The sequence below is a fragment of the Macaca mulatta genome, chromosome 3, assembly GCF_049350105.2.
Source record: "Macaca mulatta isolate MMU2019108-1 chromosome 3, T2T-MMU8v2.0, whole genome shotgun sequence".
Classification (NCBI taxonomy): Eukaryota; Metazoa; Chordata; class Mammalia; order Primates; family Cercopithecidae; genus Macaca; species Macaca mulatta.
The window spans coordinates 166,877,942-166,903,959 of record NC_133408.1 but is presented as its reverse complement, the minus strand read 5'-3'; the positions used below and the strand labels follow the sequence as shown (position 1 = coordinate 166,903,959).

Below are 26,018 nucleotides of genomic sequence, written 5' to 3'. Positions count from 1 at the left end.
GTGCCAGCCACCATGCCTGGCTAATTTTTTGTATTTTTTGTATTTTTTTTTTTTTTGTAGAGACGGGTTTTCACTGTGTTACCCAGGATGGTCTTGATCTCCCGACCTTGTGATCCGTCTGCCTCAGTCTCCCAAAGTGCTGGGATTATAGGCATGAGCCGCTACACACAGCAAGAGTTGGTTTCGTGAAAAATAAAATAAAATAGGCCACTAGCTAGAGTAATAAAGAAAAAAAAGAAAGAAGATCCAAATAAGCACAATTGGAAATGATGAAGGGAATATTACTACTCACCCCCACAGATATAAAAACAACCATCAGAAACTACTATGAACACCTCTACACACACAAACTACAAAACCTAGAAGAGACGGATAAATTTCTGGACACATACACCATTCCAAGACTGATCTAGGAAGAAAATGATTCCCTGAACAGACCAATAACCAGCTCCAAAATTGAATCAGTAATAAATAGGCTACCAACCAAAAAAAGCCCAGGACCTGATGGATTCACTGCCAAATTCTACCAGATACATAAAGAAAGGTACCACCCATTCCTACAGTATTTCTTATATACAGTGTGTTCACAAGTCCTGACATTTATTTTGCTGAAAATATCTCTGGTTGGACTCTCACACCCCCATGTCCCCTGAGACCAGCTGAACCCCAGCTTTCATGCTTGCAGTGTCATGATGGCTGTGACTCCTGGAATTCCTCCAATTCCTCCTGAATCTTTCTACAGTACTGCTTTTATTACACCCATTCCTTCTTCTATAAATGGCAGTGACTCCCTATCGCATGCTGTGTCAAGCCAGCTCCTTTCTTGGTGTATCCTTTTTAGTCATGTATGTTTCCCCAGATTTCCTGGGATCCTCCTGCGCACCTGGCTTCACCAGCTTGGATATCTACCTTTTCCCCACATCATCTCTTTGCCTAAATTCTCTGGGATTAACCTTTCTTCTTCTTTTCTTTCTTTCTCTCTCTCGCTCTTGATTTATTTATTTATTTATTTTTTTGACAGAGTCTCGCTCTGTTGCCCAGCCTGGAGTGCAGTGGTGTGATATCGGCTCACTGCAACCTCTGCCTCCTGGGTTCAAGCGATTTTCCAGCTTCAGCCTCCTGAGTAGCTGGGATTACAGGCGCATGCCACCACGTCTGGCAGCCTTTCATCTGTAGGGAATTTTGGATGGTCCAGCATCAAGGAGGTCAAGAAGCTGCTTTGAAAATTGAGATTCACCAACTTCAATTTAGGATTCTTTAGTTAATCAGTCTGGGGCTCTCCTATAGTGTGAAAAATCAAGAGCATCCAGTATGGAAGTACAGTAGACTATTTCCATTCTGGTGGGAAAAGTATCCTCCCCAACTTTAGCATCTGCTGGCCTGAATCGAGCAGTGACCAGGTAGACACTGAGATGACAGAAATAAAGTCCTGTCATCAGTAACGATAGCAGAGAGATGTCAGTCAACATCCCAGATGGTAGAGGAAGATCTGAAAACACAGTAGAACTTGAGCTTCTGCAAGCATCATCAGGGGGAGGAAGGATGTGGGGGAAAGAAAGATAGACGTGGAGATAAGTATTCTGCTGCAGGAGCCCCAAAGCCAGAAATTATTGATTAAATTGATAGCTTGATCTGTGCCCATTCACCTACTAACCATGGGAAAATAAGTTGTGTTAATTTTAAAATAATAATGCCCAGTTCATAGAGACACTTGAAAATGTTAATGTATTTTTTTGGTTAAAAATGGTGAGCTATCAGATTAATTCAAACAGCTGAATTTTGTAGTTTATATTAGTTAATAATTGTGTTCCTCTTCAAGATCATTAAAAAAGTGACTGAACTAAATGAGATAACATATGTAAATCACCTAGCACAATTTCTAGTAGCTAGCATAGTCCTTAATAAGCGGGAATACTTTTGCCCCTTCCTTTCTCTGATTTAATTCAATGATTTAAAGAAAATTATTCATGTTTGTAAATAAAATTTAATGTTTCTCTGTGACTATTTTGCTTCAGTTCATGTGAATCTTAAGAGTCCTAAATAAGTAGAAGAAATGATATGGGGACAGAAAGAATAAGTACAGTTGTTTGTTACACCTGTCTCAGGTATACAAGGTAGGTGTGCAACATGGAGGCAGGCAAGTTTCATATGAACATGTTCAGTCCCACTTTCAGGGCCACCCTATCACTATATAACTGGACATATTTGCACAAATGAGTCCCTGTTTGAAAAAGCCAATATGTGGAACCCTGAACTTGCCAAGTAGGCACATTATGGGTGATTATTCTACTACAAAAGATTCTTTGCTCTGAAAGACACAAAATGAGTTGAATTTTTTTTTTGTTTTTTTTTTTGGCTACATGCATCTGTTGCTTAAACTAAATTCTGTCTAGATGAAAAGTACATTAATATACAGCTGAATAAATCTGCAAAAACTAGGAATTTCTGATGTTGCTATTCTTGTTTATCTTCTGGATTTGGAATTAAAAAAAGACATACCATACTTACAATTCTTAAAGAAACAGATCTTAAGAAGTTCACTAACTCCATATTCTACTGTTATATCATTGGGTTCCCTTTTCTAGCAGGTATTTTGCCTAAATTTTCTGTATTCCATTTACTAAATATATCACTTATTCAAGCAAATTTCATATTATATCTTGTTTCTTACTATCCTATTCATGATACAGTTTTGTATAAACTATCAGTGAAAAAGAATTGTTATTTGAAAAATTTTCCTCTCTCTAACCAAATTATTACATATTGCATGTCTTTTGGAGTGTAGGTACTAGTACTCTTGTTTGTATCATTTTATAAAATAGATACGTTAATGTATATATATGTATATATTGTATATGAGTATTTATTTGGCCATACATTAAAGATTCAAAGCCATACATTAAAGATTTTATCAAGTTTAAATAGTTGCTCTCATAACTTCCAAAAGGATATGTGTTTGTCTAGCTTAACAGTGACATTTTAGAAACTTGTTTGAAAACTTGCCTCTCAATATCATGTAGTTCTCAGAAAGATGAAGTCTTTTGGGACTGAAATTCCCTCGAATTTTTATTCTTTTGTCATGTCTAGTTTTTAAACATCTCTTGAGGATTATGGTAGCTGTAGAAAATGTCCACCACTGACTTTCATGTGGGGCTTAATGTCAGAATATATAACCACTTATCATTGGCTAGGCTGAGGTGTTTCTTCAGTGCTTATTTTAAAAGGTGAATCATCAGCAGGGATATTCCTAATCCATCTTTATGTACACACCAGAAGAGAAGTTGCCAAGGTTTCTATGGCTTGTCAGATGCTTTCAAGAAAGTACAAGTGGCTTTGATTTTCAGGTTTTATTTGGTTACAAAGAGAGAAGGAACATATTTGGTCTCATGGATGGAATAATGCTCCTACAAGATAACTCCGCTGCATTGATGTAGCGTAGTCATGAGTTATCTAGAGACTGTTTGTAATTATGATGAAGGATTATGGTAATGTAAGTGTGAGTCAGTACCTCTTAAAAATCATTTATATGGGCCGGGTGTGGTGGCAACCACCTGTCATCCCAGCACTTTGGGAGGCCAAGGCGGGCCCATCACAAGGTCAGGAGTTTGAGACCAGCCTGACCAACATGGTGAAATCCAGTCTCTACTAAAAATACAAAAATTAGCCTGGCGTGGTGGCATGCACCTGTAATCCCAGCTACTCAGGAGGCTGAGGCAGGAGAATGGCGTGAACCCGGGAGGCGGAGCTTGCAGTGAGCCGAGATCGCGCCACTGCACTCCAGCCTGGGCAACAGCGTGAGACTCCGTCTCAAAAAAAAAAAAAAAAAAAAAAAAAAAAAAAAATCATTTATGTGAACCAATCATTTTGAGAAAACATCTACAAAATGATGGAGTTACTCTAATACTTGGGGGTCTCCCACATGTCCAACTTGTCCAATTCTTGCATTTGAATCTGGAATTTTTTTCTCCTCTGCCTATTCATTTTTCAAGATACAAAAATATGTTCTCGCCCCTATAGGATCTTCTTAGCAACCCTAGATTATCCTTTCCTTTTCTGAGTCCTCAGAACACTCTGTCATATCATTAGAGCCCATAGCAGATTGTCTTGAAATCTGTTGCTCACCTGTCTCCCTTATTGCTCTGTGAGCACCTCAAGGTGACACTGTTTCTTCTGTTTCATCTGAGCCCTTGTACCTAGAACAGTGTCTGGCACACAGCAAATGAACTAATGAAAGAGGTCACACACTGACAGTCTGCACAAACCTCCCATTATGTTTAATGAACTGGTAACTACGTATTTTTGGAAGAGTTCATAAGTTAATTCAGATAATATTCAGATAAATGTCTCATCCAAATGCCCAGGTTTATCATGGTTGCTAACACGGAGACTCTGCTTGTCACCAAGCCTGTGATGGCAAAAGGCCCTCTCTCACAGCTTTCAACGCCTCCTCCAGCCTTATATAAATGTCTCTAGTCAAAAATTATTGACTGGATCTGCCTCCTATTCTCCATTACTTGCTATTCAGAATGTTATAGAAGAGGTATGTTGTGGTGAAGGAAAACAATTTAAGGAAGGTGGACATTGAGGGCAGGAAATTAGAAACAAAATAACTGAGTTTTTTTTTTTTTTTTTTTTTTTTTTTCCCCACCAGCCTAAATATGATCCTATTTTAGGGCCTGAGAAAAAAAGGAGGAACTAACATTTATAAATGTTTATCTTTAAAATGGGATTCAAGTGTAACTAGTTATGGGACAAAGTGAGTAACAAGCCATGAAATCTATCCCCATGACAACTATCTCCTCCAACTCTAACCTGTAACTTTCAAATTCTCCTCCTAATTTGAGATCTAGGAAGTTTTAATAGACCAGGAACTGATTTGTCCAGTTGCTGTTCTCTCCTACCGACCAGGAGTGCGTTGACAAGAACAAAGAGAAACTTTAAAGCTCTCTTGCCCTTCCTGGGGCCAGGCTGTGGGGAGTGCTGATGAATTTAATTTGATGATATTATGCCATGACATTGTGTCAATATGCGATGATGTGTTGTGATGGCACAGCGTCATCACGTGGTGACGCAACATCATGACGTAAGACGTCACAACGCCAGTTAAAGACGTGATTCCAGGAGGGTTTTTAAACTGAGCAACAGATCTACAATTATTTAACTAAAAGCTTGAGATTTTAGGCAGCTGAACTATAAATTACAGGTTAGAAAATGTTTCTTTGCATGAATTATGGTTCATTTTAAATTTGTATATGGCTCCTTCTAGAAATTGTAACCTCTGTTCTTGCAAGGTAGCTTTAGAAATCAAAATATAATTTCATTTAATAGACTGTTTCTATCACAAGTTTTCCCTATATTAGGTTTTTTTTGGGGGATATGAGCTGGTGCTAAATTTAAGCATACTTTCACAATGAGATTTAGAAAATATAATCTTTTAATTTGCGTATTTGTTAAAAATTAGTACCTCATAGAGCTACAGGTAAAATGATTTATAATTGAAATTACATTGTAACTAATATCTTTTATAATAATAATCTTGCACTGAGGTTTTAATAATAGTGATGGGTTAAAAAGGAGAAATGATTTGAAAATACATTTTACTTTGTGTGTGAAATCTTGGGGAAACCTTTATGTATTTTGTGCCTCAGTTCTACCATCTTTAAAATGATGAGGATGCTTTTATTTTTCTTGTTTTTATAGGGATATTATATGGACAAACTGTGATGTATGTAAATGTTCTTTGTGTTCTTTGGAACAAATGTTGTTATATAAATCTAGGGTACTATTAAATACCTTCTTCAGAGCTACATAGTCTCTACTCATGAACTTGAAATCCAGTAGGGAAACATTTGTTCAGTTAGAACCAAGATGGGTTTTATGTTCGATTCTTCATCTTAACTTTTCCCTCTGATTGCTTCATTTCTAGATTTACATGTTTAGAAATGAGTTATGCTGAAGTATAGAAGACAGTGGCATAAAAATATTTTTGATATTTAAAGTTTTGGTAATTCTTTCTGTTCTGTAAACGTGGATATAAAGGTGTATGTTTTTCACTGGTGAAAAGAACTTTACAATCCACATTAGGGTGAACATAGTTTGAGCAAAAGTTCAAATTTTTTTTTCACTCATACGTAACTTTGTCAGTTCACAATCCAGAGAAAACTGGAAAAGCCTGAAGTGTCACAAAGCTTCTTTACATTTAATTTTCCGTGGTGAAGTGAGGAGATTGCTTTGTTGTTTTAAAATTCACTTCTGCTTTATCACTCCTTCTGCAACTCCAGTAAAAATGTACCAAAATTTCATGTCTCCTGAAAGTGATACATGACTTCTGGATGGAATTTGAAATGGTGGCTGATTACTTTTGAATACTTAAGCTCCACCAGTTGACAGCTCACATCTGCAGAAAAACAATTAGCAAATTTGTGAATTATCATTGGTTTACACATTAAACAAGCAAAGTAATTCTTTATAATGTTAACCAACAGGCTGTGTCTTGATTACAAGATATTGTTGTTCATTAATAAATTGAGCTATTTTTAGATTTTGCCGGTGTATATACATTTTAGTTGCTTGCCTTTCATATCTCAGTCACCATTATATGCCAGTCTCCGGGACCACCTGCATCATCTGTGGGGGGCCCAGTGTTCAAAAATTATTGACACTTTTAAGATATTGACAGTAGATGATTAGCTAAGTGCACATCCCTTCTAAGTACAGGCCCTGGGCAGCTGCTCAGTTTGTACACCCGTGCAGACCTGCCAGGCATGTCATGCATTTGGCAGCTTTGGATTTAATGTGCTTCTATAGTTTATGGCCTGTTTGTGTGATCTCCTGCTCCTTTAAGGTGAGTTTTGGACTACTTACTTACTTTTATCTCTTTCTACATGATAGTTTACTTATAATGCTTATTTTTATCTCTTTCTAGATAATAATTACTTTTTGTTGGCTGGGAATGATCTATGGCCATTTCTTGCTTATCTGTACTCAAGAATAATGTAGAGCAACATATCATCAAAAATTTCCTGAAATAACGTGAATTAATGAAACCTGATTTAAACTTGGGGAATGCCTAGTTCAAATGAAAGCTGAATTAAACAAAATTTTAATAACTTTATTATTTTCAAGTTTGTACAGTGTTCAGTAAGGACTGCGAGCAAGGACATATAACTGTTCAGTCCTACCTGAGCTGAGTTAAAGAATGGATCATTAAGAAATTGGGAAGATTTATTTGTACAGAAATTGTAAGCTACTTATTTTTAATGGTGTGTTTTTTTGACTTTGGTTGTAAGGTCAATCTTCCTCCCAGAATCTTGTTTACACTAACAATTTACTTCGCAAACATTTTTCCCCCCTTAGAGATAGCAAACCTTGATCCTATTTTCTTCTGAATTATTGCACATTTCAAATGGTAGAATCTGAGCTAATGAGGCTTTGGTGTTTTTTCCACCTTGATAAGAAGCATATGTGTGTTGTGTGAGTGTGTGTGTGTGTGTATACGTATTTGGGGATGGGTAGCAGATTGTACTTCACACCGTATCTTGCTGAGACCGTTAGTAATGTGAATAGGTCTTTTGCAATCACCTTTCTTTTAAGCAATTTGTAGATTATGGATTTATTTTCTTTCAGGTTTGCAAGAGACCTCAAAATTCATTCAGACAAAGCCCCCACTAGTGACTTAATTCCCTATACAATATTCTACTAATTGGTTGTTCAGCCTTTGTCCCTCTACCCAACATGGGAGAACTCATATTCTGATAACTTCATACCATATATTTCTTTATCGTGCCAAGTCACAGTCTCCTTTATTTGAGCCTGTTAATTCTCATTTGACCTCTTTGGATCCTTCAGAGGAAGACTATTTTCATTCCATAGACTACCTAAAAAATATTTAAAGATAGATGCCATGTCCTTCCTTAGTTTTCTTTTCTGTAGACGAAAGACATCATTTTAAAAAATGTTCTCTTATCTGTCATGGGGAAGTTTCTTCTGGTATAAGAAATTGAATATCCAGTTTATCTATTTCTTTAAGGTTCAACACCAAAATCCATCTGCAGCCTGAAATGAAGTTATCATTGGCAAGGAGAGCAGGCCTATAACCTCACATCTCTGAGAAACTTTTATTTCTATTATTACAGAAATTTCTTGTTTCTATTATTGTACCTAAAGGTGGTATAGCTTATGGGCAGTCATGCCACATTGTTGGTTCATATTGAATTTATTGCCAACCAAAGTTTCTATATTTCTGTCTAGGTAGCTGCCAACTATTATTTTTTTGTTTTAGCATTCTGCACTTGAGAATGATGATTTTTGATCTTATGATTATCTCTGTTAAATTTCGATTTGTTCAACTTGACCCGTATCTATACACTATCATTATCTATTTTGGTTTATATGACCTATTTATTATCCCACTCAATGTTTTGTCTTAACATTTTTAGGACCTTGTTGTCTATCTAAGCCATTGATAATATTTGGGAACAGAAAGAGGTCCAGAACAGAATCCTGTGGCTCAATTCTTTTTCTAGGTTGAGGTTCTTATCTTATTCACTAGCCTTTTGGATACAAATGTTCAACTAGTTACTCGTTGCCCTAACATCCACTCTACATTTTTCCATCTTTTCTGTTTGGGTATGTTGTTTTCTGTTTTCTGTCAGATGTTTTGCTGTAATGCAATGCGTATTATTGACTGCATTTCATAACCAAACAGACTAATAACCCCCTCAAAGAAAGTTACGAGGTTAATGTACGTAATATGATATATTAAGCAGTTTAGTGGAGATAAAATAGGTACCACAAATAATTTCCAAAGTCAGTCATTCACAGGTAGTAAAGTCAACTGTATTTATCTAAATAAGAATAAGGTCTGGATGGATCCCACTAAGTAATTCTCATTTTAGGCCCTCATTATTTTAGTTCTGAGTTAGTTTTTTAATCAGCAGCGAGGCATATCATAACAGTGAACAATAGAAAATTTCAGCAGAGTACTAAGGAAGAAATATAAAGCTGTAGTCAATGTCGAATGCCAGTTAGACGTAATAAGATATACAAGGGTGAAACTCTTAATAAAGCTAATTTACAAAGCATATGTCTATCTTTTGGGTATTAATATTATCACTGAGATGGGCCAAGTCAGTCTTAGAATCCTGACTCGTATTTAGTAGTACTGTAAACCTATACCAGTTAAGAAGTATCTACTTCTCAGAGTTACTGTAAGGATTAAAAGAGAAATTGTCATTTAATGTCCCTAGCATAGTGTATCAAGTAGTATGAACTTAAAATTAATCCTGTTAATTCAGTAAGCATTAACTGTATGCTGTTATGTATCAGATATTGGGAATGTTTTGTATAATAACCAAGATGCAATGTATACTTTTTTTTTTTTTTTTTTTTTTGAGACAGAGTCTCGCTGTCACTCAGGTTAGAGTGCAATGGCGTGGTATCGGCTCATTGCAACCTCTGCCTCCCAGGCTCAAGTGATTCTCCTGCCTTAGCCTCCTGAGTAGCTGGGACTACAGGCACCCACCACCACGCCTGGCTAATTTTTGTATTTTTGGTGGAGACGGGGTTTTTCCATGTTGGTCAGGCTGGTCTTGAACTCCTGACCTTGTGATCCGCCCGCCATGGTCTCCCAATGTGCTGGGATTACAAGCGTGAGCCACCGCATCCAGCTCCTTCTGTTAAATGAAATACACATGCATGCATATAATCAATAGAAGTAAGTCTAAACACACACATATACACACTACATTGAATCTAGCTTGGACCTCATTAATGAGTTTTGAACTCAACCAAAAGAGTTCAAAACTTAGACAGACTGGCCGCAATGCCAGATCAGTGGATTTATTAGGTCATTCCACAGAACCAAGGGATTTCAAAGATGGGGAGACCTTATAAATAACAAAGTCCATTTTGTCTATATCATAGATTAGGAAACTGAAGCCAAGAGATGTTGAATGATTTCCTAAAACCACTTAGTGCATTTTAGAGCTAAAACCATACATTAAATGTGTTTCCTACCATATCACACTCACCAAGTGCCTAAAAAGGAGCATGGAACCCTCAAGCTTGTGATATTGGTGTCACAAATCACAAGGTAGAAAATGGCATTTTAACTTTGCCTGCTGATTTGAGTGTGCAAATTAGTAAAACTTAAAAAGATAACACGTATTGATGGTGAGTATATTTTTTGTACATTGGAAATATTTTGTAGTAAATAATAAATTAGTCAAAATCAGTCACCCTTTTTAGGCATAGTTCATCAATATTACGATGTTAATGTTGTTGAAATGACTGAGCACATTCAAATACAGAATCTACAAAGTAACCTATTTGGAAAGGGAATTGCCTATGTAAGGCATAACTTGAGGGAAGATCAAAGGAATCAGTTCCTAAAAATGAGAGGCAAAGTTTTCCTTCACTGAAAAAGTCAGCTAGTTAGTTGTACTGAATCATATCTAATGTTAGGGTGAGAGATAAGGAGATAGAGGTGATGCCTAAAGAGTAGGAATAAAGTAGTGAACATTGCTGTAATGTTGATTTGGAATTCTCTTCCACTTAGTGAAATTCATTGCTAAGGGAAAAGATTCTCCTTCAAGGAAAGGTTGCTTGCAAATTCAAGATCATTTTCTAAATCCCACACGGCTTGTCTATGTGCCAAACTTTCCTAGTTTTATTTTTATTCTTTTTGCCTTAAAAGATACCTCCGAATTCAGGTTCTACAATTCCTGCTTTGTGATGTGTTATTAGTCCCCAGCCCATTTGCTGGGGCCATTGTAAACAAGGGGCTATTAGAGTGGACAGCTGGACAGGGAACAACTACTGATAAGGTTGTTGCCTGTGCATAGAGGGGATAAAGAGAAGGGGCTGAAGTTATATCTATTTGAGCACCAAAATATATTGAAGACGGTGCAAGAGGCAGAGAACTTCAGAGGTCACTGAACTCAGCCCCTTCTATTTTGCAAATGGAAATGAAGGCCTAGAGAGAGAAAGTAATCTGCCCAACACCAAAGAGCTGATACAAAATTGGGCTTACAACTCGGGTAAATTGATAGCAGATTCCAACTGATTTTTTTTTCTTATCAAAAATTTTCATGAAACATTTTAACTATACAGAAAAATGCATAAAGTAATATAAGAAACTCATGTGTACCTACTCCCTTTCTCCCCAGGTCACATCTTAACCAATTGCTATATTTTCTTTCGATATTTTAAGAAATAAAATGGGTGTGAAGCCCCATGAATACACATCCCTGATTCCCCTTCTTCACCTTTCCTAAGGCATGTGGGCATGCCACAAACAATATTCAGTATTGTTCAGCATGTTATAAATACTATGTAAATATTAGCAAAATGTATGCGTTGTTTTACAACCTGCCTTTTTTTTTTTTTTCTCAACGTTATGTTTTTAAGATTTCTCTGTGTTGATACATGGAACTCCAGTTTATTCATTTTAACGGTGAGTAGTATTTCTATGCACAAATATATCACAATTTGTTAATTTGTATTTGGATAATTTTTCGGTGTTGGAAATGGTGTCATAGTGAACAAAAAGAATGTATATAGAGTTCTTTTTGCACTGGTGTGAGTTTCTTCAGATCTGAGTTTTTCTGCTGGTGGATCATGAAAAGGTTACAGTGAGCTGCTCAGGCCAACACAAACAGGGCCTGGGGCAAGCCTCTGGCAGCCTTATCCACTTAACATGTGGTATTGTGCAAATGCCATCATTTTCTCTTTTTTTAAAACTTTTATTTCAGGTTCGGGGTACATGTGCAGGTTTTTTGCCACAAAGGGAAAAGGTTGTGAAACACCGTGCTGAAGAAGTGGTTCTCAATCTTAACATGTATCAGAATCAACTGGAGGGCTTATTAAAAAGACTGTTGAGTTTCACTCCCTGAATTTCTGATTCTGTACACCCAGAGTGGGGCCCAAGTGTTTGCATTTTAACAAATCCCAAGTGGGGACCACCTTTGAGAGCCACTAAGGCATCTATCTAGGAGTTGACTTGTGGGTTCCAACTGATTATTCAAATACATTTTCATTATTGCAAATATTGTATTATAATTAGTATATCATGTAATAAATCAAGAATGTCATTTAAAAATAGAAGTGATAGGATTCAATAATCTACTAGCTTGGAATTTGCAAGCTTTTGTATGAGAGAAAGATGGAGAGCATTTAATTATGTTCAGAAATAACTTCCCTATAATTGTAAATTCTGTGTTCCTTTTTGAGTGTGCAAACCGGGACAAGGACTTTAAAAAGATAATTATATGAGAAAAGCAGTCCTTCATTCTTTCCCCTCTTATCTTTATGGTGTAATCAATAGGTCTACCACCATTCACCAGGGAAGAAGAAGTAAAAAGGGAAATGTTACAATTAGAACGTCATCGGCTCTCAGCAAAAGTTGCAGAGTTATCAGAATGTGTCTTTGATGCACACCTCTTTTGGGTCAGTGTGTGTCTATTGAAGTTCACTCTCACTGCCGTCCCTCCCATTGCATGCTTCGGCTTCTCTGGACACCTGTGCCTTCAGAACTTTCCTTCCCCTTTCGTCTCCCCTTCTCAAAGGGCATCTGTTTCTCTCTCCTTGAAAATATGATACTCCATTTATACCTTCAGTAAAAAGAGACCAATGAAATAAAATCTTTTGCAACCAACAATTCAGGTTGGTAGGGAGAATTGGTGCTGAAATGGACCTTCACTCCTACCTCCACCTCTAAAACACACTTGAAATGGATTCGGACCTGGTGTGAAGTAGCACCTCCTCCACGGTTCCAGTCTTGTGAATTGTCTTGGTATCCTCCCTGTCAGAAAATGAGGGCTCCTTATCAGCTCCTGCTGTTCACACATCCCCCATGCACAGTCAGTCCCTGTTGACTTGAATCTATTCACCTTCATCCACCCTGTCTCTGCCTCTGTTCAGATCACTGCACTTCTCATCTGGGTGATTGCAATGGCCTTCTAAATGTGCTCCATTCTTGTTCCCTTCCAGTCCATTCTTCACATAGTGGCCAGACTGACCTTTAAAAAATAAGAGCTAACTATGTCATTCCACTGCTAAAAATCCTCCCTAAGTGGCATCTCATTGCCCTCAAAGTTAAATCCACATCTTTCAGCCCGACCTGACCTGGCCCTTGCCTGTCTCCAGCATCACTTTACATGGCACCCACCTTGTGCTGCTTTCCACCACGCACACCAGACTCCCCTACTTCTTTTTTCCTAAGGTATTGGATTCTCCTCTGTATCAAGCACAAGCCCTTGTCTTTACTTGACAAATTCTTTCCTCCCTCACTGGTTTGCTCTTCTCCTTGCTAACCTATACCCGTCCTTCAAGTGGAGCTTAAGCATCACTTCCATGGGGCTGTCTTCCGGGACCATCGTACCTCTACCATGCTGGCCTGGCTTTGCTCCCATGTTAAGAACAGCTCTACATCTCCCCTCCTTCTCATGGCTCTCCTAATACTTCTAAGTATTTATTATTTGGTTTCCCTACTGGGCTATGAGCTTAATGAGGATGGGAATCCTTGCCCATTTATTCTTAGCACTGAATCCCCAAGACCTAAGATTGTGCCTAGGGGCCACTTGATAATTGCAATAAATATCTGTGGCTGGTTGATATAAATTATTGACTGCATTTTCACATATGGATTGCACACACATATGTATGCGTTTGAATTTGTCAACATCATTTACTTGTAAACCCGTGTCAGTGTGCATGGTTTATAAACTCAACACGAATAAACTGGAGATCAAATTTGTATGACCTACTTTTACGTTGTTTAACATAGAGCCACCCAGTTTGTCACTGAAGAATATACAGAAATATTTCATTAGCAAATCCTTCTATATATATGTTATTCTTTCCAGTAATGTTGCTACTCTCTCTGTGTGTGTATGTGTATGTTTGATAGAGAGACAGAGAAAGAGAGAGATGATTTTTCTAGACCTACTAAAATTATTACATTTACAGTGTGCAAGATGAGATTTGAACTTGGAATCTATCTATCGGTCAGCAGGCTTGAAAAAGAAGATTCAACACTCAAGTCATGAAGTGTCTTTTAAAGAATATAATTTGTGACTCTGTGGGAGAATAAGAATATAATGGTGAGCCTCTAGTTTCTAGGGCTAGAGTAAATAAATTCCTAAGTCTATAGGTTTATTTGAAGCAAATCTAATACGTGAAAACTTAGGGGCTTTTTTTCCATGAGCAATTCAAGAACAAAATCCAGGAGTCTGGATCTATAGCGTCCAACTAATTTTTATTTTAAAAGTATGATTTATCTAAAAATTCATAAAATATAAAATATACATGATAAGTCTAAAATCATGAAACTCTTAAAATAATTCTAATATCATACATTAAATAGTTTATTTATGAAGCATTTTCACAAGGTGAAATCCAAACTGGTCTAACTTCAGATACCAACCTTTGACCTTGGATGGACTCTAGGTTTAAAACCAGCTCTGCTTTGTATTAGTTGTGTGGCTTGGCAAGTTATTTAAACTTTCCTCATCTTAGTTTCCACATCTGGAAGAAGGGCATAGTATGTATCTTATCCAACTGCTGAGAGATTAAATGACATGAATTCTCCCTCAATACTGCCATGGCCTGTTGAATGGCTTTGCAGCTTCTGTAAACTGTCCTCACCACAATAGCCAAAGTAAGCCTTTAAAAATCTGCCAGATCACCTTATTCCTCTGTTTAAAATCTTTCAGTGACTTCTCATTTTTGTCAGAGTAAAGCCCACCAGGGCCTTTGCAATGTGGTCTCTATAACCTCTCTGATCTCACATCCTATTCTCTCTGCTTCATCTGTCTCAGCTACACCAATCTCCCTGCCATTGCCTGGGCACACCAGGAATGCTCCTGCCATGAGCTCAGGGGTTCATGCTTTCACCTCTTTGAAATCTTTGTTTAGATGGCACCGTTGCAAAGAGGCCTGCTGAATATCCTTTACAAAATTGTAATTCCTTCCCCTCCCCCTCCCGCTTACCATTCTCTCTGTGTTCCTTTTTTTGTCACTTACTATTCGCTCTATTTTTATTGTTCATTTCCCTCAATTAGAATGTAAGCTTCCCAAGGGCAGGAATCATTGTTTGTTCACTGTTATATTTCAGACACCTAGAACGGTGCCTTGCAAATAGCATTCAATAGATGTTTGTTGAGCAAATGAATTTTTAAAAAAGTAACTTAGTAAAACACCTAGCTATATATTGGCTATCACTAGATATTGAAAAAATGTTGGATAGTTTTATTGTTTATTTAATCAGAGGAAGGTATTTTGCATTGCTTTTTTATTTTTTGTGACAGGGTCTCACTTTGTCACCCAGGCTATGTGTAGTGGTGTGATCACTGCTCACTATAGCCTTAACCTCAACCTCCGGGGCTCACATGATTCTCCTACCTCAGCTGCTCCAGTAGCTGGAACTATGGGTATGAATCACCATGCCTGGCTAAGTGTTTCTGTGTTTTGTAGAGATGAGATTTCACTACGTTGTTCAGGCTGGTCTCAGACTGCTGGGCTCAATCTGATACTCCTTGGGAGTATAAATTCATTTGCAACTTTTTAAAAATAAAAACATCTGAAGCAAATATGACAGAATGTCATTTTTAAATTTTGGGTGGTAGGTATGTAGGTGTTGCTATATTTTCCTTTGTATTGTTTTGTGTACTAAAGAAAAAGATTGAAGAAAAGAATACACTTAAAGCACTTAGCATGTTGTTGCCTGACCCACTGGAAGTGGTCAGTATGTGTTAGCAGTTGCTGCTATAATTGCTATTATGTCTCTATTTAATTACCTCCCTGTAAAATCGTATCGCCCTCAGCCTGCCTGACACCATCCCTGGCTGGACATTCCCTCTAAATTAGCTCTGCTGTCCTGCTTGACATGGAGGGATTTGAAGTTTCAAGCCAAACTTTCGTACTTAAATTCCTTGGTGATTGTTTGCTTTTTTCTTTAGCTAAACTGTAGTTCAAAAGAGTACCTACTGAGAAACATTGTGTGCACAATTTAGGTAAATTGCTAGTAAAAGATTTATTTTAATTACTTTCAATATCTAAATTGTGCCAGAACTTTTAAATAGACTCAATTTCACGTCCCCTGTGGAAAAGTAGATGCATCTTTCTAATCTTGGTTACTCTAGGGCAAGATGTATTAGCCACCCAGATTGATCTTCCTTCTCTGTAGGCAGGTGGAGTAGGGAGAGTGGGCTGTCCACCTGATGGTGGGGAACAGGAAATCTCCAGCCCTTGAGCTTGGTTCTGCTTCAGAGAGAGGGTGAGTGTGTGTGTATGTGTGCTCATGATTTCTGAAGAGAGTTAATTATTCTGGAAACAGTAACTTCCTCTCAGATGCCCTCCTGGGCAGCTGCTGTTGGCAGTATCTGGTGAGCTCTGAGCTTCCAATCCACAGATGCCCCCGCTTCATCGGAGAGCCAGCTCAGTGCTGCTGACGGGGCCCCTTCCTCTGCTTACCTCTCCCTTCTGAGCAAGGGATTAGGCAAGACTTGAGAAAATTAGGTCCTAAGAAGAGGTTTTAAAAATATGGAACTTGTGTGAAAAGGGTAAAACAAATCAAGTCTGTCTTTGGTATTCTCCAGCTCCCCCTTTAGGACTCCTGTCCCCCTAATCTCTAGAAACCTCTTGGCCACTGTTCTTCCAGAAGTCCATTCCCTTACCATGCCCCTGGCTACCCAAGCATCTCCTGCAGGTGACTCCAGAGCCAACTATCTGCAAAGGGTTTTATCTTTAAAATTCTTTTTCCGTTTCTTGTTAAAACCTTATCACCCATTGCACCTCCCCACTTCATCTTAATCAAAACCATGACCCCTTGGCCCTTGCCATTTCTTTGCTCTTCTGTCTAGATATATAACCCATTTCCTTACTCTCTGGTGCTCTACTTGGCCCAGTTCAAATGCCAACCTGTTGCAATCCTGTTACTTACCCTGCAGACAGGTATTTTTCCCTGTCTCTGCTCTGCAGGCCCTTTGAACTGTTAAAGTATTCCCTGGCAGACAGAAAATGGAAACTTTGAGGCTAACTGAGGCTCTCAAAGTTAAAACAGAACCAGGTGGTCCTAGCTGGGGGAAGGAACGGTAATTGTGTTCTCAGAAAGATGAGTATCACAGGACTGCTCTTTCTACAATCAAGCTAAACCAGTTCCTGTTGTTAGTGCCAGGATGAACGGTGGCCCAATCCCCCTTCCTCTCACCAGAAAGAAACATCTGCCAAGACTCCTGGTTTTGGGTTTGGAAACCAAACAGAACTCAGTCATAGCTCAACCAGTCAGAGCTCCCTTGACTCGACTGGATGAAACAGGCCTCAGCTGTATTGATCAATCAAAACTCAGCTGCACCAGCCAACCAGATCTAAGCTAGTTTCTATCATTCATTTGCATAAACCAACCTGACTGGAAACCTGGGTAGGAGGTTTTGCTGTGAAACACAACACTCTCTTTGTTCTCCAGAACATAACTTCACTTTACACAGTGGGCTGTATCTCTGATTTCCAAGCTGTTCACTGGAATAAAGTCCCTTTCTTCCATATTCCTCTAGAGAACTTTTGTTCATAGAACATAATCTCTGTCAGCATATCTCATACATTGTATTATAATTGCCTGTTGGTACATTTATCTTCCTCTTAAATGGTAGAGAATACATTTTGTTAATTTGTGTTTCCCCAAATAGCATAGCGTCTGATCATCGGCACTAAGTGAATGAATGAATTAATGAGTGAATGGAAACTTCCATTTTATCAGTACAAGGAAGACACTGATAAATTTTGAGTTGAGGTGATGATGATTTGTGGGAGCCCATATGTCATATATTTCAACCTTTCTCTGCCTAAACGTTACCCTGCACCGGCATTGTACAGGAAGTAAAACGAAGCACCTCAGCCTCCTCTCTTCTACAGATGCAACCCTGCCCTGAAACCTGCTGATCCCAGCCCACTGTCTACGCCCCATTTTGTTCCCCTGCTTTTGGGACTGGTCCTTGATTCAGAGAACTTAAGAAGAGCCTCATTGCAACTTTATGCTCTGGGTAATTTAACCCCTCCTTGCCTGACCACAGACATGTTAATTACTATCATTTAAAGGAACTACTTTCATTTATTGTTAATCACTATAAAACTCGAATTCAATGTGTTTGCCATTATTTATTTCTCATACATGAATTGAATACCTGCTATCAATCACTATGCTGCATATTGGAGATGCAAGGATTGGACTTACCTGTCAGATTAGTTGTATCTTTTTGCTTTAAACTGGGACATTTTTCTATTCATGTACTGTTTGTTTTTCCCATTTTCTTCCTGTGTAGCATGTTAGACAGCTCGTAGCTTTAAGAAAGAGACACTTTGATTCCCCATCCAAAGGAAAGAAGGTAGGCTTGAAAGGTGAGAAGCAGAATGAGTTTGTGTGGTAACTTGGGACCAAGCTCCCAACACCACTTTTGATCTTCCCATTCTGGGGTTAGAAAACTGGGCCTTGCTTTGGACAATCCTCAGTGGGTTCATCACTGTCTTTATTTACATTATAAATTTGGGTAGCCAGTCTCTCTCTTTTTTTTTTTTTCCCCACAAGGAATACAGAAGTAACTTGCAGGACAGTTATCTTCTATGTAGCTATAATTCTTCAGTCAGTAGGATTTGGCTACACTAGTTTTACTCTTATAGAGCATGAAATAATTGTGCTTGAGAGAAAATGAGACAATTCTGTAGTTTCACGTTGGTAAGTGAATAGGAAACATAGTCAGTGGAAATTTGGATGGGCATTTGTGGCATCTGAGTGTAAATTCCTTGCTGGGCACTGTCCAGAGTGATGGAGGTCTTCCAGTGCGGTGACCATGAGAATGTGTCTCTCAGATTTCAGAATGTAATAAACGGACAAACCAAACAGCTCTGCTCTGAAATCCATCACCAATGCTGCCCATGAACTCTTCTTGGCAGGTGACTCAGCATGGCAGGGAGACTAAAGCAGCCCATTCGTGGAGATACAGGATTCCTCTATAGTCTTGCAAAATTTGCCTTAGACCTAGACGAGAGTATCCCTCCTCCCCCACCCATCTCCCCTCCTTCCCTCCTTCCCTCTCCCCCTTCCTCCCCTTTCTCCCCTTCTTCCAGTTCTTCCCTCCCTCCCCAACCTCCCTTCCTCCCTTCCCTCTTTTCCCTCCCTTCCCTCCTTTCCCTCCTTTCCCTGCATTTCCCAGCCTCCACTGACTTTCTCCTCATTTCTTCCCACAGGAGTTTCCCCAAATAAATTAGTCTGCTGGGACTACCACAACAAATACCACAGACTCAGTGGCTTAAGGAACTGAAATTTGTTTGCCCCAAACTCTGGATATTAAAAGCCTGAGATCAAGGTGTTGGCTGGGTTGCTTTTTTCTGAGGCCTCCCTCTTTGGCTTTTAGATAGCTCTTTTCTTCCCGTGTCTTTAGTTAGTCTTCTGTCTGTGTCTGTGTCCTAATTTCCTGTTCTTATAAGAGCACCAGTCCTATTGGACTGGGCCCATCATAATGACTGCATTTTAACTTAGAGGTCCTTTAACCTTTCTAAAGACCTTGTCACTAAATGCAGCCACATTCTGAGCTACTGGAGGTTGGGACTTCAACATACAAATGTTTAGTGCATCCCATAACACCTACTAAACTTCTTTCATGTTTAATCCTGTATTAACCTTTACTTTTTAGAGGAAGTGGGCCAATACACCCAGCCTCCCTTATGGGTCCCTCTGATTTCAGATTGCAGTGCTTTGAGTTTGCTAAGCCTCAGACACAACTGTGGGGTGAGGGCTCTCTTTGATCTCCTATCTGTTTTGAAGGATTCCCAAAGTCTTTAGCTTTAACTTTGTCTTTCATACATTTCACTTTATATGCTATAATAAGTTTTGCTATGGTTACCATGATTAAATGAATTTACTATCCACTGTCATTATTTCTAGTTGTTAGTTGGTCAAATATAGCCATTGTTTTATTAGGTTCACACCAAGAAGATAAAGAAATATTTACCACTCCATTTTAGCAGATTATAATATAAAGTTTTGTGTGTCATCCACTGGTGGCAATTTTCTTTTCCCATTTTTACAATGGATTATGTTTATTATTTAAGTTTTATAGGTAGCTTTCTGGCTTCTGAATTTATTTGCTCTTTCTTTTAACTGACAGTCAAGATAAGAATACATATTCTTGTAGGTAAATAAATTTAAAAAATAGTCTTTTTAAGTTCTTTATATGAGTTCACTCAAAGCTTATGATAATGTAATGAGCACGTTAATATGACATAAAGAGTTCTTTAAGATCTTAAAATATCTTCTGTGTCAGAGAAAACACTTTTTCTGCCTGGACTGGAATGTCCTTTCACCAAATTTATATCCTATATTTTCTTTAAGGCTAAGTTCAAAGCTCACTTTCTTCACGTTGGTTTCTTACTTTGGTCCATCCTCTCCTCTCGTATTTTTCTATAAATCATGTGTACCATAACTTTCTTACGTAATGTCCTATATTTTTCTTCGGTGGCTTCAGGTGTGTGTACAAACTCTGGTCCCCAGAGCTAGACTATCAATTTCCAGGCATATCTTGCTATGTTATTTAGATGCTAAGGGAAAAAATAAAAGGAGTATAAGATATGGTTCCTGTCAATGGCTCCTTTAATGTTGGAAATTGTAAGCAGCAAATTTTGAGGCTCAACTGACAGAAAACAACATTCAGCATGCAAATCAAGTGCAATTTATAATAAAAATTAGTGATAGATATGTATACTGCCATACGAATTATTTTGCATCTGGTAATAGTCAAAAGTGGTACATGTATTTCATATGTAACTGTAATTGGCATTTCTTTTACATCGTCAAACCATGTTTTCAGTTTTTCTTCATTAATTCTGAGGTATATATTAAAAGCATCCGAGTTGGCAGTTTTTTCCTGATGCTATATATAGTGTAACTAAACACACACACACACACACACACACGGATGCGCATGCACGCACATGCACATGTCTGGAATTCAGCATCTGACTAGCTATGACTCCTTGTGATCCTGTGTTCTGCAGGGCTGAGATATCTCCGCTATGGTTTGTGGTTCTGCAGGCTCCTCTTTTCCCCTCTTTGTCCTCTAATTTAAAAGGTCCTCATAGCCCCCACTCCTTGCTCCTTCTATCCTCCTTTGAAATTGCGAGACAGCAAAACTTTGGGGTTTGCAGCCTGGGCTGATGGATGCAGCAGGATGGTAATACTTTGAGAGAAAGGAAGCAGATGAGTGTCCAGAATGCCAGGTAAGTTGTGGCATAAAGTGGGGGCAAGAACAGAGCAAGAGGGACCAGCATGTCACAGTCTTTGGTCAGACAGGAAAGAAGTGAGGTTGGGGGAGGGAGAGGCTCAGACAGGTGAGAGACCTGGGCTCTACCTTGGTGACAGTAGCTTGGAAATTTCCTCCAAGTCTACTGGGCTTGGAGCAAGTCCTGGGAGGCAAATTGAGGATTCCAGAAGCCTTGTGTATTCACCCAAGCAAGGGTTTGTTCTCTGGAATTCATGGACATGGCTTCAGCCTCAGAGATATATGAGTTCCTGGAAGATTTTGGATAGGATTGTATATATTTTTTTCCTAGTGAGAAGATCTATACCCTTAGCAAAGGGATCTATGATTCAAACATTGGTTAAAAAGCATTTCACCATCATGTAAAATAATTTTCTTAAATCAGTTTTTTGAGCTGATTATGTGGGAGGAAGTGTGGGGAAGGCACTGAGAGAAGCTGAGTGGTAAGCAGTATTCTGTCTCTCTGGCTCTTATCCTTCTGTTTGTCTATTTTAAATTAAAAGTGAGGAAAATTAAAAGGAAAGGTAAATGTGAGTCATTAAAGAGAATCAGGAGCAAGATTAAGATGACTATAAAACCTGTTTATTTGCTTAGGGTAGGTCATAAATTTGGCTCTAACCAAAAAGAGAAACCTGGTTAATTTCTCTTGCCATAGGATCCAGAAGAAAAGACAGAACAATTGCTTTGGGAAAAGTCTGTCCTTAGTACCAAAACCAGACAGCGCTCTCCCCCCAGAATCATAATGAAGGGCACTCTGTGCAGTGTAACAAGCAGTGTCCTTACAATCTCCTAGCCCCGGACCCATGGTCAAACCCCACAGACTTGGCTCTATGATTGACCAAACCAAATGGCAACTTTCAAAGTAGCAACTCAATACAAGCAATCCTATTAGGGCCAATACTATGGAGATCCAAGGGTGGGGATCTGCTGCTCTTCCTTGCAGAATGGGTGTTAGAGTTTTGAGTATTTGGCAATATATATGTGCTCCAGGCAGGCTATCAAATACAAAGGATTCCTTCCACCTAGTTGAGGATACAGATTGGGTAGCCATGAGTTTGCATTAAAATAGGTAGGAATTGAACAATGAGAACACTTCCACACAGGAAGGGGAACATCACACACCGGGGCTTCTTGTGGGGTGGGGGGAGGGGAGAAGGATAGCATTAGGAGATATACCTAATGTAAATGACAAGTTAATGGGTGTGGCACACCAACATGGCACATGTATACATATGTAAAAAACCTGCACGTTGTGCACATGTACCCTAGAACTTAAAGTATGATAATAAAAAAAATTGTGGATTCTGTGTTAATACTCATGTGCCTTAACAATAATGCTGGAGAAAGGGTAGATATCCTTGCAGGAAAACTGAAGAGTTTTTGTTAGGATATGTGCCTGGACAGAAAGATACCCCACTTCCATTAAGAAGGGTACAAGGCAGATTTACTAGTTGTATCATAAGCAGATTCCTTAACTCCTCTATACCTCAGTTTTTTTTTTTTTTTAATATGGTAGGTATAAGAATTAGAAATGCACTTATATCAATTGAGTGAAATAAAGTATAGAACACTGGACAACTGATAGTTATGACTTGTTAATCAATTATTCACAAGAAAGCCAACTGGAATTAGCTTAACAAATATACTTGTCCAAATCACAAAGGGCTTCATAATCTTTGATGTGAGTGACATGCAATAATACTGATAAACGTAGAGCAAACCAGTAGTTTGTAATTAAAAGCCCGAATATTGGGGGCAAGTAACAGTGGAAGTCAGAAGAGAGAAATACTTGTCATATTGTCAGGGAACGCTTGGTGGAAGGTGTGACATGTGGAATTAGAAGAGGGAGAGGCTCAAGAGGAGAACAGAGTGAAAAAAGCCGTCTGAGAGGGAAGCAGTATCGGGATGGGAGCCTGTGTGGCTCCTCTATGGGAAGAATTAACTAATGTTTTTAATAGGTCCCTCAAGGCATGATGAAATCTTTGGGGATTAAGAAACATCACAGAGTCCCATGATGTCAAAAGGCAGCTTGTAAATTACCACACCATTGACTGATTTCTCACACTATGTAGACTCCGATGCTTATCAATGTGCTGAAGGTGGAAGATGGAGAGGAAGCTGCCCCTGCCTTTTAAGGAGCTCAGTGTTTAGTTAGAGATAAAAGCTGAGAAACAAGTAATAACCCTGGGGAGAGTGGAATTGGGAAGAGAGTACTGTAGCTGGGTGCTCCAAGTGGCCGAAGTGGATGTGGGAGAGCAGTCAGTTGAAGTCCAGCCAAGTGTCCAACCAATCAAACAACCCAGTCAATCACTTGGTTAATTTATGCACACTACACAGACCTGAGTAAATGTTTCAGGAAATTGACTGGCTGTTTGAGTGAATCAACCTAATCAAGTGTTTGCTGGCACTGTATAGACCCAGCCTTAACAATGCAAATATCACTGTAATCTCTTGCCTTTGAAATGATTCTGTGGTGTTTTCCAGGGGATCTGGGCTAGTGATCTTGTCATGTTTTAACATTCTGCCCCATAGTGGGAAAAGAAGTGTTTTTTATGGAGTATCATTTATTGTCTAAAATACAGCTCTGCAAATATTTTCAAATATTTCCAACATTGGCATTATTTCAGTGATACAAAGATGTATTTGAATCTCTTTTTAAAGGCTAAAGTTCTTTTTCTGGCCATTTACTGGCAACCAATCTAAACTGAGCTGCTTTCGTTTATGACCATGCTCACTTTCCTAGTTTTTAAAAATATTTGCTTTTAAAGCTTTACAGATATTTTTTTTTCATGCCCACCCCAACCAATCACTTTTGAAATGGCTTGAGTGAAAGTTCAGAGTTTTATGAGCTTTCCTACAGTAGTGCTATTTTTGGAAAGGAAAGAATGATATTTAGTTCTTTTCTTTCCCAAAAAACCAATTTTGTCTCCATGATCTACTCTACAGCAATGTTCAGAGTTATTTGAGGGATAAAGTGAGTACAGTTTTGCTTTTATCCCCTGGAGCTTGTACTGGTGAAAACACTGAATTTGTGCAAGGTCAGGGATGTACCTCTGTGACATAGATTGTATAACCAATGTTGTAATCTGACTCTGCAGCCTCTTAGTCTTAACTTTAGTCAACAACAAGCACAAAGATAAACTTTGCCATTTAAGTGTGGGTATGAAGAGGGAAAAGGGAAGGAACAGGGAGAATAAGGTTAGTATAGCAGAGCAGAGCAACTGTGGTTTTTTGTACAGTAGATTAGCTACTTTACCTCTTAAGCTTATTTTGGGCCAGTGTACCTGTAGTACAGATAATGAGGTCTGTAATATGGGCTTTTATCCTACTGTCTATAGTCATTTGATCTGTTCAAGGGTCATAAACTCAAATGCCTATAGTGGTTGGTCCAAGCTACATAAACATATCATAACAGGCCAGCTGTGACACAATAGGGAATAGTATTGCCAATGGCAAACTGGAGACTGTCCATGAATTTGTGTAAGACAATTAAGGCTTTTCTGCACACTGAATTTGGCCACTTAGCATGGTTGGTTTGCAACTCCTAAATTTAAAGTACATAAGAAGAAAATATATTTATACGGAACGGATAGAGATGTGCCAATTAATTATGCAGTGGTATCACTGTGTAGTTTGTCTTGTGTGTCCTTCTCCAATTTGATAAACAGGATAAAGAAACAGTGGATGGGGACATTCCATCTTGGGGGAGATTCAGAATTTTCATTCCTTCAGAAAATTATTCCATTAGAGCATGACAATGAATCTTCCTAGCTTTAACTCTTGTGTTATGTCTTCTGAACAGAATAATTTGTGATGCACAGTTACTGCTTATTGGGAAATAATTGAATAGATTAATAGCGATGTGTTTACACATGTGATTTTTGCTTTCATTATTAATGGAGTCTATTCTTTTTAATGTATGTGTCCAGAATTTATATGAGGGTGATTATTTTCTATACCTCTTAAAACATAGGAGTTGTGATTTAATACTTAGGAAAATCCCTTCTATCTAAAGGTTTGTGGGAGAAGTGTGTATAGTGTTTTGCATAATCAATAGAAAGCCATGATGAGGTACATGAGATTTGGAGACAGAACCCAGCTTCCCAGGTTTGAATTCTGGTTCTAACATACATGATTTCTATAACTTTGAGCAAACTACTTAACCTTATAAATCTTCAGTTTTCTCATCTGTAAAATAAAGTTTTTGTAAGGCTTAAATGAAGTGGTACAGGTAAAATGAACTGATCAATTCATGGTGCATAGGTGCTCAATAAACGTTTAGATATTTCTACTACTTACAATTATAATTAATATTACTACTAGAGATATAGGTGTTCAAATCTGACGTAGGGGCCATGGAGATTATTTAGAGTAAGTCTGAAGAATAATGTAAGGCTTGTAATATACAATGTTAGGAAAAACTTTAAAAAAATTAAAAGTTGAAGATTTTTAGGCTGGAGAAATGAAGCCAAAGAAAGAGAATATTGCTATTCAATCTGATTAAAGCATATGTTACTTAGGTCTATAGACCAAAAAATTAGAAGTTAACATAGAGGAAGATTTTTATAATTTTTAAGTGGAGAAAACATTGTAAATAAAGTTAAAAAAATAAAGCAACAGACCAGGAGACAAAAATCACATCTGAAAAAATTCTTGTCACTATGCTCAAGAAAATATTATTAAAACAAGAACCATGTTTGAAAAAGAAAA

General features: G+C 38.2%; 1 protein-coding gene and 1 non-coding gene across 15 annotated transcripts in view; both read left to right on the top strand.

Moving 5' to 3' along the window:
• The window catches only part of GRM8 (glutamate metabotropic receptor 8), an 805,700-nt gene that overhangs the window by 188,530 nt on the left and 591,152 nt on the right, over positions 1 to 26,018 (top strand).
• Positions 5,002 to 5,098, top strand: MIR592 (microRNA mir-592). The gene has a single exon (NR_032634.1). It is a non-coding gene; the product is annotated as a microRNA mir-592 (primary transcript).